General features: G+C 39.1%; 1 protein-coding gene across 3 annotated transcripts in view; it reads right to left on the reverse strand.

The window, feature by feature from the left end:
* The window catches only part of sox5 (SRY-box transcription factor 5), a 335228-nt gene that overhangs the window by 310905 nt on the left and 5551 nt on the right, over positions 1-18772 (reverse strand). For 2 of the 3 annotated variants that reach the window (XM_088645794.1, XM_088645793.1), the window contains exon 2: positions 4082-4165. The exons of the other annotated variant lie outside the window; for it this stretch is intronic. The gene's annotated coding sequence lies outside the window, so the exon portion shown is untranslated. The remainder of the gene's footprint in view (positions 1-4081; positions 4166-18772) is intronic. 3 annotated transcript variants of the gene reach the window in all.

Raw genomic sequence — 18772 nt, forward strand, 5'->3', positions numbered from 1 at the left:
TAAAAAGACCAGGGAGACGGAACCAGAAGCCGGGGTGGCCAGGAAACCAGAAAAAAGACCAGGGAGAAAGGGAACAGAGGCTAGGGAAGGCTGGAAACCAGAAGCCAGGGAGGCCAGAAGCGCTCACAGGGTCCAGTGCAGGAGCAGCATTCTGTCACGGAAGCAGGAGGCTAGGTGTGGAGAGAGACCGGAGAGACGAGAAGACCCTATGCGAAGCAGCAGGAATAGAGCAAACACGTGGGCTCAAGGTATCGGGCGGAGTCAGGGACGAGACATGAGCCCTCAGGCAGCGGGCGTGGGGGGGCCTGGTGAGGCGAGCGAGGAGGAGAGGACAGACCGGAAGTAAACAGCACACCTCCACCAGATGCACTGGAAGCACAAGAACAGGCACGGGGAAGCAAGGAACAGGACAGAAAGGTGGAGCGCCCTCTAGGGGTGGGAAGAGGGTCGTGATATTTTCAAAGCATGTTTTGGACTTTCAGCCCGAGAACATGCATAACTGATCCCTACTTTACTAAATCTATAAGATACTGCCAACCAGTAGCATTAAAATGACTGCACACAAGCATTTGACAGAAATCTAGTGATACATTTGTTAATCTAACTGATCTTGCTAGGCGTCCAGTTTGAAGATGTTTTATTACTATACTGTTTATTATCACCTACAGATTGCTAAGGCCCAGTAAAAAGTTCTGGCCATAATGTCACATTACTGACTGTGTGAAAATGCACTGATGGAATGGGTAATTTTAGAATTATTCTAACATCACTATCTCCCAAAATCATTTCAAGGTTAACCCTAACTTCCCTAACTTAGAGAATTAGAGATTTTGGCTGCCTGCCAACAGCATTGCTAAACTCTTGCAATAAAGGCCAGCATCGTACTCCTGGAATATTTGCCTCTTTCAAAATTATTTACAAGGGGACACAAAATATGTATCACCAATGCAGCTGCATCCTAACATTCAGCGGTGGGACAATATAACACTCTAATTTGAAAATCTGTGGAGCAAAAAAGAAAAGAAAAGGGATGACAGCAATGCAGGAAAAGTAAGTATATTCATTAAAACCTATCAGATTGTCTTCCTGTTCTATCAGTCGGCATCAAAACCATATGCAATCCAGGGAGAAACTACAAAGTGAAACCCCGGGCCTACAAAGGCGAGGTTTTTGATCACACTAATTAAAAGCCATTTTGTTTTAAACAAACAGACACAACTCTAATTGCCTTTTTTACATAAGAAAGGGAAGATCTTAAAAGTGAAAGCACGCAAAGGGAAGATCAGACAGACGCCTTTCAGGCAGATAAGCACGCTCAGTGTGAAATGGGCCAGATGAAGGCCTGGAACACTCCTGTAAATGGCAGGGAAAAAAAACCTAGAGCTTCCCCTCAAAATACCAACCACAAACTTAAAGTTGCTGCAGCATCCCTTTATACAATTCACAGAGGTTAAAAGGGATAACCTGTATCTCTTGGGGGGAGGGGGGGGGGAGGATGGTGTTCGGCAATAATGAGGCCGCAGAAGTTTATTAATCCCTTGTACTTTTAAATACCGTGTCTTTATGTAACAATGTAAATAGGAAGGTTTAATGTAAGAGGGTGGCCATTTTTAATAATAAAGGACCAGAGAGCAGACTTTTGCATGAAAGCCAAAATAATTGACTGCTGTGACACATCCCAGTGTCTTTACTTCATGTGTCTGAAATGTCATAGCCATACTGTCAAATAAACACATCATCTAGCAAATGCTTAATGCAACTCTACCAATGGGTTCTTTCCCATACAATCAGGAGTCTTCAACATTATAACAGCTCTACCACTTTAACACACATTGGGCCCTTCCTCTCGAAACCAAAAGATATTATTTATGCTTTAATTCAAATACCAGCTCAAAACCACCAAAGTGCTGTAACAGAAAAGATGGATGCTGCACTTCCAGTTAGCCTGACTAGACCAGTCACATTTTACAATTTACAGCTTTAAGTACTGTCTTCCTGTTTGACGCAAGTCCCTCAGGGCTATTCTGGGATCTGCTACCAGATGAAAATAATACTGTACATTACATGTTCGGGGATTTCCCCTGTATTCATATTTTTCTTATTTCTTGTTTTTTTGAGTCAATAAAACTGTAACTAAGCAGAATGAGTTCCCTTACTGGTAACAGAACTAAAATGAGTGGGTGATTTATTTAGTGACATATTTCTTTTTAAAATTGACCTTTTTCTCTCTTTAATTTAAATTATCGTAATTGAAAAGAAAACAGTGACTTTCAGGCCATGTACGACTGATTCAGCTTAGGGACGCATAACTGGGGTTTTACAAAAGATGTTCTGACATGAGGTTCTCTTTTCCTTTTTTGAGTTAAAGTTTGCTGTTGCCATAAGTGCTAAAAAATGAGGAAGTTAAGACAAACACAGTCTTCCAAATAAGTGGCGATTGGTTATGTGATAAAGACTCATTGTCTCCATCTTAACGTTCATGTCTGTACAACAGCTTACAAGATACAAATTCTCCACATCATTGCTTGCTTGAATATCTATTGGTTACACTATTAGATATCAGACAGATATTCAACCTCCATGTCAGTTTGTTATAACAATTTAAAAAACTGCGGCTTGCTACAACTATTATATTCAATAATGCAAAGTCCTCATTAGAGGTTTTCTATTAAATAAGAGAAACAATGTAATGGAAAAAACATACAGAATGTTTATTTCCTTTACATGCATAACGTATTCAGTGATGCAACTTTCTAAGACCTCAAAATGCTCATATCTGGTATCGCAAATCCAGTAAACCTGCTCATAGTATTTAAACTTACAGTTCCATTTTTAAAATTTCATAATTCTTCACTGTCCTGGACTTGAGCCTGCAAATTCCTGCTCGCTTTTCTCAATGATGACACTTCAGGACAAGAATAATGTATGCATAGATATCACAGCATATAGGAAAATAAGTTATCTCCAACTTGCATCACTTCTAAAGAGACATATGCATATGTGTTGGATACATCATTGTGGTATAGCTGTACTTTGTCCAGTGAAATTGGCTTATATAGATATTACAAAGAACATTTCTCAGGGTTATTAGAGCAGAGATTTGTATGAAGCATGGAATAAATAAATACGAATTAATATATTAGATAGGACATCTGATTTACTATGAATTTTAACAGGAATTGAAAGAGATCTTTATTGCAATACGATCTTTGTGTATGAGGGTAAAACAATTCAGCAGTGAATTGCTAAAAAAACATTGTTGAAGGCATAGCTGAAAAAATCTCATTTATTGCTCTTTTGTTATAAGTCTTAATTTGTGTGATTGCATGTTATTTTTTTCTCTTCAAATTGTTTTATGTCATGCTAATGATTTCAGTAAAAAGTACGTTATCATTGCAGAGCGCCCTAAAGCTCCCTAGTGAATCATTACTCTCCTCTGTCTGTGTGAAGAGGAGACACCTTTATGCAAAAGGAGAAATATGATTTAGGTTGCCTATCAAAAAAGCAATCAAATCAAAACCAACAAAAGACAATGAGAGCTAATGATATTAAAACAATAGGGGTACATAATAAAGACTGGTTAAACATTTTAAACTGCCAGCAAGAATATTGAACGTTCCATTAAATATATAGTAAACCAGCTTCATAATCTCATTTTTAGCTGCGATTCATAGCCAACAGTCACTAAAACCACTAACTTTGCTTCACTACTAGTACAGAGGTTGACAGCCTACTGCAAGTCGTCACGCAAAGGGATTTTTAATGGCTGTAATTCTCTACAACATGCTACCCAATGAAAGCTCTTTGGCATAGAAAACACTTGGTTTCACTTGGTTTATTTAATGCGTTATTTTTACAGAGTCTAGCCTACCGTTTTCATAGGAAAGCTCGCATTTCTGCGCGGCTGATAAACGTTTTCTCACCTAAGTGTAAAGTACAACATTTTGGACAAAATGGCAGTTGCCAAAAAAGCAAAGGTAGGTGTTCGCTCATTTCAGCCCCTTTTGAGAGATGAATGTGGATTTGCTCAGTATAAAGACCATGCTGTTTGCACTCTAGTGCGTGGATATAAACGACTTACCGCGAATAGCAATTCTTGCGTGATACTGTGACTCAGATGGAATTCTAGAAGAGTTGTGCTGCCTAAAACCCTTGCATGGCACACCTAGAGGGAAAAATATAGCTAAGATGTTTATTAAGCATCTTGGGCATTCTGTACCAAGGTGGGCTAATAAACTACTTTACTTGCCACATCAACTCCTTTTCAGATTGTATGTCATTTACATTAAATTATTAATGCATATTTAATATTTAACAGCTCACACTAAGTTATTTTTCTGTTTCACAAAAGTGACTGCAATTAATAAATAATACTGACAGGAAAAAGGAAAGCGCCACTCTGAAACCAAAGGGCAGGTACTGGTACTTTAGTTCATCAACTGGGAAGCTTAGGCTAAAAACATGCAGATCAACTGATAACTGCCTATAACATCAGCAGGGAATCCTCAGCTAAGAGTTTAACAATACCTTCACTTGAAATATAATTAAGATGTTTTCTGTAAGAAAATGGGAGACAGTGGACTTAACTGTGGATGGCAAAAAAAAATCTAAATTAGGCATTGAGAAGAAAATAATCAAAAATGACTTTGGACTAGCATTGCATGTCTCGGTACACTGATATTATATTACAAAGTACAGAAAGATGAATGCAGTCACACACTCAAAAACATAACTTGGTTACTATTTGGCAAAGAAATACTACTATGTATCAATTAACACATACTACTCTATATAATAAATTATATTATAAATATAAATCAAATAAGCAATCCATCACAAAAAAAGTGATTAATACAGCTTCCTCTGTACCAATAATACTGCGTGCTAAAACTAAAATATCCCTCCATCCACCACAAGGTCTATCACCCCTGATCTCTAGATCAATAGATCTCTAGATCTCTATATTAAGTGCAAACTTAGCTTGTAAGACACTTCTTTCTAAAATGAACTATAATGTTCATATACAGTCAACTCAATAATTATTGGCACCCTTCATGAAACTGAGCAAAAATGAATGTATAAATTAAACAACACAAACTGTATAATAAATCATATTTTGAGCTCAAACATATGGGGAAGCTGCAAACTTTCATTTTAATACAATAATTTTTCAAAAATAAAACATTTTATTGAGTAGTATCATTTTTTTCTGCTAAACATTGGTTTCAAAATTATTGGCACCCCTACAATTAATATTTGTCGAAGCCTCCCCTGGAGAGGATAACAGCACTGAGGTTGCAGCACACTTTTAGAGGGATCCTGGACCTCTCCTCCATGCAGAACATTTCAAGATCCTTGAGAGTCTTAGGTTTGTGCTTGTGGACTGCCCTCTTCAATTCAGGCCACAGGTTTCCAATAGGATTCAAGGCCGGAGACTGAGATGGCCATTGCAAAACATTGATTTTGTGTTCCCGCAACCATTTCTGTGTTGATTTTGATGTATGTTTGGGGTCACTGTCTTGTTGAAAGGTCCACCTACAGACAAGTCTCAACCTCCTGGCTGAAGGCAACCAGGTTTTGGGCTTGGGCTGGTACTTAGTGGAATTCATTATGCCATCAATCTTAACAAGAGCCCCTGAAACAGCCCCAAAGCATGACTGACCCACCACCATATTTTACTGTGGGTATCAGGTGCTTTTCCTTGTATGCAGTCCTCTTTTGTCGCCAAACATGCCGATGATGTGCATGGCCAAAAAGTTCCATTTTGGTCTCATCTGACCACAACACACAATTCCAATTGTAGTTCCAATAGCGCTTGCCAAAGTTCAGGAAGCTGCAATTTGTGGGTTGCGCTCAGTAAGGGCTTCTTTCGTGCAACCCTTCCAAAAAGCTTGTTGACATGGAGGTGGTGTCTAACAGTTGATTTTGAAACTTCATAACCCCAAGATCCCACTAAACTGTGCAGTTCTGAAACTGTCATCTTTGGATTCTTCTTTGCCTTCGCCATCTTCCTCACTGCGCTTGTGGGCAATATGCACATGCGTCCTCTTCCTGTTCCAGACTTTTGACATTTTTTGATTATTGACCTGATCAAAGAGTGGTATTTTCAACTGTTAATATATTTTGTATATCTGTTACCTGATCTGTGTAGATCAACAACCATCTGTCTCTTTTCAGCTGAAAGCTCTTTGGTTTTACCCATGGTGATGGATGACAAAGGGATTTTACATGCGTGCACCTTATATTTATACCCCAGGGAAACAGGAACTGGCAAAAAGGCAGCAATACAGTTCCTGGAGACTGAGAACAACTAAAAAGCATATAATTTCATAACATATGCCACTTTGGTTTAATTTTTAATATTCTCTAGGGATGCCAATAATTTTGACTAATATGCATTTGAGAAAAATTAATATTACTAAAAACGTTTTTAATGAGAATAACTTTTATTAAAGGTAAGTAGTTTCCCAAAATGTTTGAGCAGAACATTTGAATCATTATGTGCGTTGTTTATTTTATACAATCATTTTTGCTCAATTTCATGAAGGGTGCCAATAATTCTTGAGTTGACTGTTAGACCCCCTTAAGGAAAAGCTGCCATCTATGACTCCTCTGGTTTCGTTGCTGGTAAGACACATATTATAGTACACATTGCAAGACGTATGTGCTGTATATACTTCACACTAACCCAATTGATCGAAATCTTTTGTTTGCACATGGTGTTATTTTACCATTTTTAATTTAGAGCTGTGAAAGCAAACCACGAACTCAACTTTTTGATGAGAAAAAATATAACAGACATTGTCTTATGCATTCATCTGTGTGCAATTTGCAGAATATATGAAATGGCCCTGCAGCTACACTGACAGTTACAGGCATGGAAGTCTGGAGATCCAGCCTCAGCTGGGTTTGAAGAATCCAGAATGGGCACAATGGGACAGAGCGGCCATCTGTGCAGAGCAAAGGTGAATGCTATATTCTCAGCTAAACAAAAAAGTCAAAGGAAGAATCCAAGAGTGATCTAGCTCTCACGATTGTAGTCCCTCCCCCTTAAGGGCGCTCTGGCTCTTTCACTCTGTTCCGGGCTCTGCACTGGTTTCCGCACCAGGCGAGTCCGGGATCTGAGCGTCTGGTCCCATTCCCCCTTTTTCCCCATGACCCTCCACCGGATCCCGCTCCGGTTTTTAATCCTGTTTGTCCTTGTGTCGGATGGATCGCCCGGCTTTGGACTTTTTGCCTTCGTCTTGGATTTCCCATTGGACTCTGTTTTGGATTGTTTGCCCCGGACTCACCCCCCCAGAACACCTGCGCACTATGGACACGCCCCCTGTTTTCATTCCCAACTCCCGCATGCTTTTTTCCCCGTGTTTTCCTCACTCATCCCCGGATTGTGTCGCCTGCATAGGGTCCCGAAAGAACGCTTCGTTACACTAGCGGGACATTACAAAAGAAGGAATGGTGCTGGCTGTATGGGAATTTTCATATTTGGCAATAGGAGGCAAAACCCTATATACAGTATATGCCTACAGAAAACATTGGAACAGCCCTTAACTACCATGGTGTGCAGCAGCAAGTGAAGAAACAGATCCATCTTTAGAGGGCCACTGATTGAAAGCATTTTCCCCTCTTCTTCTCCACATGTGAAATTTACTAAGAAATCCAAATAAATAATACTGACACCAAGAATACTTCCTACATTATTGCGTTCAAAAAATGTAATTAAATATACACCAAAACATGCTTCAGGTTCTCCATTTTGCACTGCACTGAGACCTGTTAAAAAAATGTCCTTTGATTTCTGTGATATGCAATACAATTGACTCCAACTGCATTTGGCAGGAGTGTGAAGTAATGATAAAGGAGCTCTGGACCAGAAGTCCAGAACTGTGTGGACTAAGACTAACAAATCTGAACATATTTCTCCAATTCCTCTTGCTTTCTTTATTTCAATTTTCAGTTGCAGTATATCTGGTTTTATTGTATATTCTGTATACAGAATGTTTTTTATAGTATAATAAAGTGCCTTAAGAATGATCTATATTGAAAGACAGTATGTATATAAGAATGAAAATGATTGATTGATTGATGAAGATGGTTCAAATCCTGTGTTGTCCTCTTAAGCAAGGTACTTCACTCAAATTGCTGCTGTAAATGTATAAACGGGTACTATCCGGGTAGTTGTTGTAAATTAACATTTGTTTTGGATTTATTTATCTGGTTAAATAAGGGAGTAAAAATGAATAGACAAAATATGTCAAACACCAGTACAGTCCCTTCTAACAAAAGCCTGTAAGACGCAGGTCAGTACTGTTATTTCTGTGACACTTAAGACAGGGATTGAAACAGTACTTTGGTATTAATATACAGTACTGCTAACAAAAACATACACATCTGTTGCACTTCAACATGCTGTTCAAAGATTTGAAGTATTTTCTTTGCTGGTTCTTTGCATGGCAAAGGAATGTTTATTCCCTACAGTACATACTCCAGTGATCTGCATAAGTTGATGATCTTGCATGTTACCTTGTATTACCCTACAGAGATTCGGTTCCTTGTCTTTTTGATGGTGGAGTACTGCATATCAAAGCCAAAGGAGAACAGTACACCCAATCCTCACAGACAATATCAGTCTATCCATGTGAATCCCAGTGCAGAGCTGTAAATCCTCCAACGATTTTTCAGAACTCAGACAGACAATACAAGAGGATTAGTAGCTAATGGGATCTAACTAAAGCAGGTAATTTAGGGCATTGGAGTACATGTAAAGACTAGCAAAAACCGCTGGTTTGGTAAGCTAACATCCTTTCAAAATCCTAGGCAACAAAGGTTTTAAAAAACAAGTCTTATCAATGTCGTGGAAACAAAGCTTGAGAGTGCCAGGAGTATCAAAATTATAAATGGCTTCCTGTTACCTATTTAGCCTGACCAAAATCTAAGGAAAGTTAGCTAGCTTTCTGGCTGTAGCACAAGGATCTGCGCCTGTGGCTGGAAGGTTGCCGCTTCGTATCCCGCGGCCGGCAGAGGAATCCTACTCTGTTGGGCCCCTGAGCAAGGCCCTTAACCCCAACTGCTCCAGGGGCCCCATATAAATGGGTGACCCAGCGCTCTGACCCCAAGCTTTTCTCCCTGTCTGTGTGTCTCATGGAGAGAAGGTTGCCGTATATGAAAACACAAACTCCTAACACAAGAAATTGTATATGGCCAATAAAGTGATCTTATCTTTCCTCAAGAATGTCAGTCCCAGCTGAGTGGCAGATTGTTCCAGTTGACTGAGGCCCAGGGAACAATCAGACTGATTTTATCATCACCTTTGCCAGATGTAAACTGTGGTCTTCAGTGCTCAAAACAAGCACATTTGGCTACCTAAGAAACATACCAACACTCTAATAACTATCATTTATGGCTCATAAGAAAACTCAAATGAAATTGACTACTTAAGGCAGTTTAATAATAAATGCATCCAGTTGTAAAAAAGTACTATAAGTTCGAGCTCAGCGTTTAGTTATGTTTCACTACCAGCTAGAGCACAGCCTAATGTGCAGCTACTGTTCACACAAAAACAATAAAGGAAGAAAATAACACTGGTAACTGCATGATATTCAGTAGTGCCAGCAAATATTACAGGAAGTTTTAAAAAAATCAACAAAGCTCCCCTTTTTGAAAAAAACACACACACCCTCCCCTGGTCTGACACAGGCAATGCTAAACTAAGACTGTCTGTGTTATTTTTGAGGCAGGCTTGCCACCCCAACTGAAGCCAGGAGTTCACAGAGCTCTATTGTGTGGCTTGAAATGTATGCTTCTGATGACCTCACACAGGGCCTGAAAAAACACAGGGCATGGCCAGCTGGCATTTTCAGGAAGTAACCGTCGACATACACTGCAGAACTCATTACTATATGTGAGGCTGATCATCATAAAATGACACCACTGGATGACTTCCTATTTTATTTCCAAACACTAGTCCCAGGTGTGGAAAACATACTTTCTTTTATAACTGACTCATTTTGGGGTGTTTCAGTTCCAAACACAAAAACCACTTCACGACAAGTTTGTCAGGTAATGACAGATATTTACTGTTTAATACAATAACAATTTCTTTACTATATGGGATTAGTCACTTGAGAACTTTTCTAATGACAACCTGGCAAAGACAGTAACTTACAATTGCGCAGAAGACAAAGCCACGAAAAAAAGAAAAGCAGAATCAATAAAAAATGAGTAACATAGGAGAGCATACTGCATTTTGCTATACCAAATGATTCACTATTAGAACATAAAAGTAAATAATATTGTGAAGGATAAATATTAAAAAACGTAATTAGTTCTTGAAAAAGTTGGGTTTGAGTATTCAGCCGGCATTTCTGCTTTTCTTGACAACTTATAAACATTGTGAACTTCAAATACTGAAGATTAAAAATAGAAGGATGTGAATCACCTAAGGATATTTTTATTTTCACAGATAATGTGCACTAAAGTGCTTTGTTTGTTTTCTGTATGGATTCAGGTCAGTGTTGACATAAATTCAGAAAAGCCTTTAATCACATGATTTGGACACTTTGACGAGAAATACAATCAGGAATTGCATCGCCAAGTCTGGCATTAATGTGAGCTATATATAAAGGAAGAGAGGGAGAAAAATCACAAAGGAATTTTTTCCTGGCTCATATGATGTATTATTAATCCAATTTTATATGAACCCTTAAATTTGGAGAAAATCCCATCGAGTAAATTAATGAGGTAAATGTAATGATCTGAGATGATCAAAGACAATTGGTGTTGAACCAGTATAGCCACCAATTAGCAAAAACCAGGGAAGGAACTAAAATATGCATCATGGAAAATAATGAAAAGAGGAGGTCAGATAGAATTTATTAATTTTCACATTCAGATTATTTAACAACACAGAGCACTTTTGCAGTTGGCTTCAAACTTTTCTTGTACAGTCTGTACACGTGGCAGGGGAAACATAACCTAGCCGATCAAAAGGTTTTTCAGAAAAACTTGAACGCTTTGGTAATTTAGATTAAATGCTGGACAGCAAAGTAATCACTCTTTTAAAGCCTGCCTGAATGCCATACAAAATTCTATGTCCATGATTCTCGCCTTTTTTAGAATTGCATTCTTCTGACTGTTATAACTTAAGCAATGTTGTTCAAGTCAGTTCTGATGAATAGCATTGATATATTTTAATTTATGTTTATCAATTATTTTGGATTTAGTGGTCATAAAAGGCAGGATGACTGTAGGTGCTAACCCTTTCTTCTGAGAGGTACCCAAGATGATTCAAAAAAGGAGTCACACTGCCAGCTAAAATAAAGCCACAAATGACTGATGTGTTGTGACAGTTCATTTCACAGCATTAGCATGTACTTTGTTCCTCTGAAACACTAAAAGAGATGTTTTAGGTTGTGTAATTCTTTCATTTTATTGATTGTTTAATGATCGCCAAGTGTGTTTTTTAGTAGTTGAATCTGCAATCCCTCTTATGATGTACAGTATAAACACCCCCAGGTTAAATATTTAAGCTGTAACAAAGGACAAAGGGTTGATAACCTGATTTATATTTTATTTCTGCCAGGTTCTGATAAAGGAAGCAGTTTTAGAATATAGACTACATTTAAATATATATATATAAATTTGCATATATAGTCTATACAAGCAATAACAAAGGGTTCATTTGGAACGTGTTAAAAATAAAATATGCTGTATAGCATTACTTTAAATAAAGATCATACACTGTTTTCATGTAACAAAACAAAGGATCTAAATACTTATCACAAAATCAGGCTTCTCTGTATTTCTAATCCGTGGCCTTTGTGATAGTAATACAAAGTTTACAAGGAATCTGTATTCTCTCACAAAGTAAAAGAAAACAGATTCAGTAGGAGAAATGAAAGTATATTCAAGCATCAGTTTTTCATTCATTAATTCCTGTGTGTATTTAGTCAATTGTGAGGTGCAGTGATATATACTGTAGATATATCATTCAAATCTATATTCTCTTAGGGAATCCCTGATAGTACAGGAGTATATCAATGACAGTATAAAGTCACTCCCACTTTCTTGAATATCTCCCAATTTGTCATGCATAACAGCAGTGCATACCTGAAACCTGCATGACTGTATATTATATATTAATATATTGATTGTTCATATTATGGAATAGGAAAAGATTTATTCCATGCTGAAAAGAAAGGAAAAGAAACAACGTTTCAGCTGTGGCACCTTCTTCAGGTGTCAGATTTTCTTTTCTGACTTTTGACTGTGCCACAGTGCTGCCTTGTTACAGTTAATCTTAGATCTTAATAAGAAATAAAAAATATTATAAAGAAATGAAATTGCTTGCTTAATGTTTTACAACTATGAAAATGTAATGTAATAAAAATATAATAAGGCAGCTCAAAGAATGCAACAGAGTAAGGCATTTATTATTATTTAACTGTTTTACATTGTAACTCTTTTAACCCGAAAAATTGCTGCTGTATGTTCATCTATACTTTTGATTTCTTACATCGAAATATAATTGTCATGATTCCAGGCATTTTTTCTTTGTAAGATAGCAAAGTGAGCAAACTTTCTGCCGTGATGGTACATTTTTCTCCACTGTCCAGCTATGGCCAGCTAAAAACAGGTTCTATACAATCACTGAGCATCTATGTCACCCTCGAGTGACCGATGGACCATGCCGAATCCCCAGAGCCATAAAACATTGAAATGTGTCACCTAAAGGTTCTCCACTGAAGTGGCAATCACAATGTCCGTTTCATTCCAATTTATAGTATTATATAGTATAATATATACTATATAGTATATACTATATAGTATATAGTAAGATTGCTAACAGCCCTGCAGATGTGCAGAGTCCTGTCCTTAACTTTGCCTCAAATCTCTGCACATCCCTGCTGCTTCCTGTGACCTGCCTTGTTCTACTGCTCGGGGTTATTATTCCACCACAGAAGTCCAAGAATGACAAACTGGACAGCTTATCAATTATTAACAAAGTGAGCAACGGATCAATACTACCGCCTCACTTCTTTGGAGTTGTGAGGGGACAACCACCCGAAACACAGCAAAACACAATACAAGGCAAATACAATTAGTAAAACTGACTAATAAAGGTTGTAATGAACGTTCAGAAGGAATGATGGCAATCCCCTTCAACTCTGCTGCTCTAACTTGTAATCCTTTATGATGTCACTTCCCGAAATGCTATAAAAATCGCAGTAAACCCCTCTCTTCCTCAGATTCATTTTGCATTGCATCTCTCCTCTCCCGCTTTGCCGCTCCCCCTCAGTTAATTTCACTCTGAATGGGGGTCCTATCTTCCCTGACCTAATGCCAAGCGACTGGCCCACAGCCAAGCAGGTTAAGTCTTTTTTCTTTGACCCCAACTTTGTGCAGGAACATTCATAACACCTTTCCTGATAGGATGTTGTTATACCTCCTGAACAAAAACATTTTAAAAAGATACAAATTATTCCCGGTATTTGTTTAGGAGAGGTCGACACTTTTCTCAGATTATAGGATACTTTAATTCAAGTGAAGGCTTATTTTTGTAGTCAAATGACTCACTAAACACACCTCATGAGGTTTTGTTCTATTCATATAGGACCAAATGAGGTTAAATCCCAATGGCCAATTACGTCATGTTCTTTATTTATGTTTTGTTGTATTTGTGATACAGTAACGCACGAGCAACTCAAGAAGAGGTTTACACATTGTGGGTTACATACAAACATGGCCACACCACATTGAGAATGTCAGGAATCTTTAAACTATTTTTGATATGACACACCAAGACAATATGTAGTAAATAACAGACACAAATCTATGCAACCAATCTATTTCAACCAAACTATGCACTAGAAAGCTTACCATGCTGAGCAAAGTCATTAGAACGCTGATAGTAAGAAGTTTAAACAGAAACAGTGTTTTGAAGCACCAGTGTGCTTATATTGATTTTTTAAATTTATATATACTCTTCGATTAAGCAGTGGTCACTTCCCCATAGTGCAAGTTCAATAGCTGAGTCAAATTCTAATTAATGTGACGAGGTGACAGGTTGTATAGGGACAGAGTGTTCAAATTTGGCATGACCTGCCTGTAAGGTCAAGGCTGACAGGACCCCACTTGCTCGTGAGGATTGAGCCAATGAGCAAAGATGGGGTGGAAAAGGGAAGCCCAATTTTCTGTGTACTAATTCATTTTCAGTAATTCAAATTCTAATGAAGGTAACAAGATGATGGGAATTTATAGGGACGGGGTCATAAAATTTGGTGCAACATGCCTGGCAGAGGGAAATAGCAGTTTGACCAAGACTGACAAGATCCCCAAAAGAGATCAAACGCTAATGCAGAGTTCTGCTATGACGGAAATTGTGGTGCACAAGGTTTTGTTTGATCGAGATTGGTTCAGATATCAAAGGTTTTGGAGGAACACAGCTTAGAGTTTGATTGGTAGAGACAAAGACTGCAGTTTCTGCACTTAGCCAGAACAAGTAACCCACAGCCAACAGCACTGTGGCTGTCTTTGGGCTGCCATATGCAGAAGTGGTCTAGGATCAAGTAGTGAGCAGACATCTTGCTGATGTTCGGCAGTGAACGGTTGGAATGGCAGACTGAAAACAGCAAAGGGAGTAATAACAATGAAGTGACTTGTAGGGCTAATGGCAGAATCAAGATTGTTTTACTGAATATAGGCATCTTGGTCTGTCTGTCTGTTTCCTATAATTGAAATAATGAGGAGAGGTATCAGAGGGAACCCCCCAAAAAAGTGGTTAAAGAGATGATCCTTGAGGGCAAGCAGGAGTTGGGTAAGCTTGAGAGTTCCTCTGCCAGAGATGTGAGTAAAAGCTTTGGGAGCAGGGGAAGAAGTCAGGGGTCAACACCGCACCCAGGATGCCAGCTGGGGGGCTGGAAGAGAGAATCTGTTGCTGCCACTGCCTGGGTCGGTCATACACATGGGGAGTCCAGATGTAATGCACAATAATGTTGTGCATTTGCATCCACAGGACGGAGTGAGCATCGGGGCTGGGAAGTCTCCTTGTGGGGTAGCAGGAAATGACGATTGGGGAAGAGGAAGAGATGAACACTGGAGATAAATTGGTCCCGAAGGTGTGGTGGGTTGGACGCCTGCAGTGGGTTGAACACCTGGGTTGGACGCCTGACAGTGAGATGGGAAAGACAAAGTGGGACATTTCAGAAAAGATGGAAAGAAGGGGAAAGAAAGTGGGGAAGTGGCTAGCTGTTCTGGGGAAGCCAGCAGAGAAGGGTGGACATCATGGTAAATGTGAAGAGCTGTGGAGAAGCAGAAGTCAAAGAACTGCTTGTTCGAGGTGGAAGAAGAAGGCAACTTGGGTCCATCTGTGCAAGAAAAGCTGGAAGCATGAGGGAATAAGGGGTGGGAGATGAGCAATGGGGCCAAATGCTACGGAAACGATGGAGGAAGAAAAGTCAGAGATGGAGAACCAGGACTGTGTCAGGAAAGAGGACATGCCTTGTGCAAGAAAAGATGTGCGCAAAACTTGCTCAGGAGATATGATATCGATCGTAAGATAACACTTTGACCTCCATAAAAATACAAACTCCATAAAAAGATAATTACAGATTTGCATTCTTTGTATTTCTAGGAGGCCTAGCTGACTTCACACAGCTATTCCATGTTGTGTTTCAGAAATTGTGATCGTGGTGTACACGTGCCCAATACATACAAATGTGATTAGAAATGCTAATGTCTCCTGGTTCTACATACTGAGTACTGACCTGATTTGTCCCTTACCGGAATAAAGCCATAAATATGATTATTTCCAGATTGTGGGATAAGAATTTAAAGGACAATGAGCAAGTGCAGAAATTCCTTAACGTAATGTGTCTTCGATGTTTTTTTAGGCAGAGGGCTTTGTGTCAAAGAAAAATAATTTGAGAGAGAAAAGGTGCCTGCATATTTACACATTTGAATTTTTTAAACCACCAATTTGGAGCTTTAATGTTAAAAGTGCCCATCCCTAGTCGATTGCTTATCACTCAGGAATACCTAATAACTGTCATCATGAAGTAGTGAAACATTGATAGTTTATTTATTGTTAACTCTCTGATGGGAAATAAATTTACCATGCTTCTTGTCTTCAAGAGAATTATTTATTATGCAAAAGAGAAAAAACAAATAAGAGCACAGTACCATACTTCTCAAATGAGTTGTTACAGATGGGTCTCCTAGTAAATACTGTAACATTTGTGGACTCTTGAAATAATGAGATATTTGTGTAGGGAACAAATGGCATTGCTACCTAGTGATTAACTGACAAGACAAAAAATAAACAGTGAATGACACTACATGTCATAACAGTCTATATGTATCACAGCGAGACATACTATCTGCAAACTCCCACACAACTCCCTAAACCTGTCAGCCTTTTTATCCTGTCTTATTCCAAAATTCAGTCTCATCCTCAACAGAGGCAATATTTCTTGGTGTACATGTGAAGAAATGCTTGGAAACACTACAAATTCTAAATTATTTATGGAGATTACCTGGCCTGGTGTCCAAACGAGAGGTCTTGTTATATGAGGTTGCCAGTTCAAATCCACAGTCTGCCACCAATTTACTGTGAATTATCTCCACATGGCTTGACTCTTCAAGTGAGAAATTAAACCAAGGTCCAACGGCATCCACCACTGCAGAAGGAAATGGCTATTCACAGGTAACGCCCTAGTCTCTGTTAGTAGGCTGGCATAAATACACGTGCTAAATCACGGATTATTGCTAGTATCCAACCATCCACCCGGCCATTTTCAGTAACCGCTTTATCCTTAGAGAGTTCAATTTATCTTATGCTCAATAGTGAATTGTGTGGCAGTCACATACTGTATGTACACATTCATAATTTAGCAATTCAGAGGTGGCAATTAGGAGATGCCAGCTAGCCTCAACAGCAGGTCTTTGGACTGTGGGTGGAAACTGGAGAATTCAAGAGAAAGCCCCCACAGACGTGGGCTGGAACGTGCAAACTCCACACTGAAGGTGATTCTGGTCAGAATCAAACCCAGGGCACAAGAACCACATGGCAGTAGTGCTAACCACCAGGCCACCATACCATCCCTGTTATTAAATATATACTGCGCATCAAAACAACCTTGAGCGCTCTATTTCTATATGTATGTTTTTAGAACAATAAAGTGTAAAGACTGTGGATGCCGATTAACCATTTTTGTGTTATTTTGACTGATAAAAAATAATTCATAAGTAACAGTGATACGCTTGAGTGACTTGTTGGACAAGCACTAAATCACCTCATTAGTTAAAGAGTTGATTGGGCACAGACGATAGGGCGATTTCAACCTGTTGAAAGTCAAACCCGGCGAAGACGAAGACAGAATGAAATCAATATACCACACTTGTCAACAGAATAATATCTTCATGCTGGCACTACACCTCAGATGGGCTCATCAGCAGTCGAGCCAAGTCCCTTTGAGCAATGAATAAAGGATTTGCATAGACCATCCTGATGGACATCAATGCACGTAGGGTGCGGACTCGCAGATCAATACACTAACTCTTGTGCACTGCAGACCAATCGATGGGGAGCACCAAGTGTGATGGCTTGGGCAGGAATGCCTAGTCACTCCAGAACTCCACTTGGAGTGATTGATGGCAGGCTGACAGCACGTTGCTACATTCATCCAGTCCAGGGGCCTCGCCTGCTGCCCTTCCTGTGGGCTGATTCTGAGCTGCCAGCATCACAGCAGGACAACACACCTACTCACGCTGCTTGTGTAAGAAGCAGGGCTTTCTTACAAGAGAAGAATGTGACCCCCATGGATGCCCTGCTCACCAGCTGGGACAACGTGTGGCATCTAAGGCTCAGAGCCCAGTAACCAGACAAACATCGGTCCAGGCTTGGTGAGAGGAATGGGACAGAAACCCATTAGACAGCATCTATGCCCATTGTAGATTCCTTTGGAGACGCACTTCATGGCTGTGCGATCACAGTTAAATACCTGCATTCTACAAAGCGCACAATTGTTTTTTCACTCTGCCCGTGTGGTTTGAGTTGACAAGAACAGCATAAAAACATTAAAATAAAACCAGAAGGAGGAACTATCTGAGGTCATTAGTCTGCTTGATATAACACCGCAGTTCCTATTTTAACTCTCAACAAAAACTTAAAATAAAAATAGAACTTTTGTTTTTACATTTAGATTTTATTTCGCAACGGTAAATGTGTATAAAGACATTCCCAATCTTATACTATTTCGTTTTAACTGGAATGTTTGTCGCCCAGTTATAGCAAATCCATCCATAAAGGGAACTCCAAAACATTGTGCTCTCATTATTACCGCTTTAAATTCTTTCTTGGTTATTAAAATTGGAATGACATCACCGTGTACTTCCCCTTTCCAGCTCAAACCATTTAAAATTAATCAGATAGAGAGGGAATTATGTGTTTTATCATGGTACGAAAAACTACATTGTGCACTGTTATAGAAACAGGGAAAAATATGATTCAAGTTTATGTACCAAAGGACTACTGATACAATCCAAAAACAGTTTCATCTGCTGATGGCCAAAAGGTGAGTCATGCTAATAATGCACGAGTCAGGTAAGCTGATGCAATCACTAAGAGAGTGGAAGTAACGCATCAGCCAAAATTGAACAGACTTTTTGCACCAAAAGAATAGGATAAAAAAAAATTCAAAACTTATTGCAAGTCACCAGAACATCGTAATATCTCCACAAAGGCTTGGAGATTCAACAACAGGGACATAGAGCT

The sequence above is a fragment of the Lepisosteus platostomus genome, chromosome 9, assembly GCF_059453375.1.
Source record: "Lepisosteus platostomus isolate fLepPlt1 chromosome 9, fLepPlt1.hap1, whole genome shotgun sequence".
NCBI lineage: Eukaryota > Metazoa > Chordata > Actinopteri > Semionotiformes > Lepisosteidae > Lepisosteus > Lepisosteus platostomus.